The sequence below is a fragment of the Mus caroli genome, unplaced genomic scaffold (assembly GCF_978045245.1).
Source record: "Mus caroli unplaced genomic scaffold, Mus_caroli_1 scaffold_3, whole genome shotgun sequence".
Lineage (NCBI taxonomy): Eukaryota > Metazoa > Chordata > Mammalia > Rodentia > Muridae > Mus > Mus caroli.
In genome coordinates this window covers 126,397,825-126,400,790 of record NW_028227258.1, presented here as the reverse complement: position 1 = coordinate 126,400,790, position 2,966 = coordinate 126,397,825, and the positions used below count along the sequence as shown (strand labels likewise).

The 2,966-nt window shown below is 43.5% G+C and overlaps 1 non-coding gene across 1 annotated transcript; it reads left to right on the top strand.

The window, feature by feature from the left end:
* The first annotated feature begins 1,158 nt into the window (after positions 1-1,158).
* On the top strand, positions 1,159-1,263 carry LOC115030674 (U6 spliceosomal RNA). The gene has a single exon (XR_003836280.1). It is a non-coding gene; the product is annotated as a U6 spliceosomal RNA (small nuclear RNA).
* Positions 1,264-2,966: the final 1,703 nt, after the last annotated feature.

The window sequence follows — 2,966 nt, the reverse complement described above, 5'->3', positions numbered from 1 at the left end:
GAAAGCTAGGACAATGGAAAGCCCTGGGAATCTATGAGAGTGACATGAAGTGGAAACTTAAGGGTTCTTTGGGAAGTCGACTGGATGGTGTTTTGCTGGGGCAAACATGTGAAGGAATGTTTAGCTGAAGTGGACACAGATGAAAGGCTAAGACAGACTCATGAAGGAATGCATCATTGAAGCAGACACAGGAGAAAGGATGTTCTGCTAAGGCAAGCATGTGAAAGGACATATGATGAAGGATTCTTTGCTAACAACATGCATGTATTGATCCTTCTTACATTTCGTAGTTAAGCTCCATTTGTCAGGACTCCATAGAGAGAAACACATCAAAAAACTTCTAGTGGTGTGCTGAAGTTTCTTGCCGCTTCTGTAGACTTGGGCTGATGGGCAGAGTGATGTCAGCTGAGACAGACGCATGTGCTGAAACAAGACATGTAGAGGACACATGATGTTTGGAGGGAGTATAAATAGAGCTCGACAGACAGTGACTGAGGCTGAGCTAGGCTTGCTTCTAGAGCTAGCTGTGAAACGCTTATTGGGCTCACATCTTTGCTGAGAGAGGCATAGCTGAGAACTTCTCCTGGCGTTCTTCCAGATTCCTCCTGCTGGCTTGTACCAAGGCTGAGGCCTGGCTGTTCTTGCTAAGTCATGTCACCTCTGCTGCTATCCCAGCACTACTGAACTGGATTGCTGGTGTATCCATGAAGTGTTTGTGAGTGGATGGCGCTGCTGCTGCTGACCTGTGAACTGAACTGCTGATTTCCTGACAACACAGATGGGATTTGCTCCAAAGAACAATTTCTAAACAGGTCCACTTCCCCTGTATCCTGACCTTTCCAATACCTCTTGTGGGAGGTGGGTTAAAAGGGAGTTAAAGCATTTAAGAACCATCATTAAAAATAGGCTTTGAAAACAATTAAAGTTACAGTAACCCTAACTAAGACTCCTAGCAGTGGGGAATATGGAGCCTGAACTGGCCATCTCCTGTAACCAGGCAAGACTTCCAATGGACAGATTGGAACAGCAACCTAGCAGGGTTTTTAAGGCAGTGTTCTTACAGAGAATATGGTTATTTTGAGAGACAGAATTAGCTGTCCCTGAATGACATCTCCTCTCTCTTAGAATAACTTGTATTCAAAAATTAAAAAAAAAATAGTGTTCAATTCAGCAGCACATATACTAAAACCGGAACAATACAGAGATGATTAGAATGGCCCCTGAAAGAAAGACATGCAAATTCATGAAGTGTTCCATATTTTTTTTCTAAAATATATAAAGAACTAAAACAGAAACAAAACCAAAACCAAAACTGGATATTAAGAAAACAAATAACTCAAATTAAAAATCGGGTACAGATCTAAACAGAGTTTTCTCAATAGAGGAATCACAAATGCCCGAGAAGCACTTAAAGACATGTTCGACATCTGTCTTAGTCAGGGTTTCTATTCCTGCACAAACATCATGACCAAGAAACAGTTTGGGAGAAAAGGGTTTATTCAGCCTACACTTCCATACTGCTGTTCATCACTGTCTTAGTCAGGGTTTCTATTCCTGCACAAACATCATAACCAAGAAGCAAGTTGGGGAGGAAAGGGTTTATTCGGCTTACACTTCCATGCTGCTGTTCATCACCAAAGGAAGTCAGGACTGGAACTCAAGCAGGTCAGGGAGCAGGAGCTGATGCAGAGGCCATAGAGGGATGTTCTTTACTAGCTTGCCTCCCCTGGCTTGCTCAGCCTACTCTCTTATAGAACTCAAGACTACCAGCCCAGGGATGGTCCCACCCACAAGGGGCCTTTCCCCCTTGATCACTAATTGAGAAAATGCCTTACAGTTGAATCTCATGGAGGCATTTTTCTCAACTGAAGCTCCTTTCTCTGTGATAACTCCAGCTGTGTCAAGTTGACACAAAAATAGCCAGTACAATTGACCCCTTGTCAACTTGACACACAAACACATCACTAGTAAGCCTCAACCTTTACATTCGTATTCATCCCCAAGATCTAAATAACTTTAAAAGTCCCACAGTCTTTACATGTTCTTAAATTTTCAATCTCTTTAAAATATCCATCTCTTTTAAAATCCAAAGTCTTTTTTACAATTAAAAGTCTCTTAACTGTGGGCTCCACTAAAACAGTTTCTTCAAGAGGGAAAATATCAGGGCACAGTCACAATCAAAGCAAAAATCAATCTCCAACCGTCCAACGTCTGGGATCCAACTCACAATCTTCTGGGCTCCTCCAAGGGCTTGGGTCACTTCTCCAGCCATGCCCTTTGTAGCACACACATCGTCCTCTAGGCTCCAGATGCCTGTACTCCACTGCTGCTGCTGCTCTTGGTGGTCATCTCATGGTACTGGCATCTCCAAAACACTGCATGACCCCTTCAGTCCTGGGCCGTCAATTGCAACTGAGGCTGCACCTTCACCAATGGCCTTCCATGGCCTCTCACAGTGCCGAGCCTGAACTGCTGTGTGACCCCTTCATGCCTTCAAAACCAGTACCACCTGGGTGACCCTTACACATTACCAAGTCCCACTGCAGAAGGAGTACAACCTTGCCTATCTCTGGAACACAGCCTCCTTGTGCTTTCAGAAAACACTTCCCAGAAGATGTCACCTCAACGATGCTGGTCTCTTCTTAATCACCGCTAATTTCTTAGCTCCAGCTAACCAACATCAATAGTCCCAGTAATGAAAAGTTTTTGCTTTAGTAGTTCTGGTATCTTGTTAATCACAGCTGATTCTTCAGCCCCAGCTAACCAGAACTACAAAATCTTCACAATCAAAACAGCAATGGCCCTGAAAAGAGTCTTTAATTTTCCCTCTGAAATTTCACAAACCAGACCTCCATCTTCTGCACTGTTCTCAACATTATCTTCCAAGCTCCTACACAACATCTGACAGAGCTCTTAACAACGAATGGATCTTCAAGCCCAAAGTTCCAAAGTCCTTCCACAGTCCT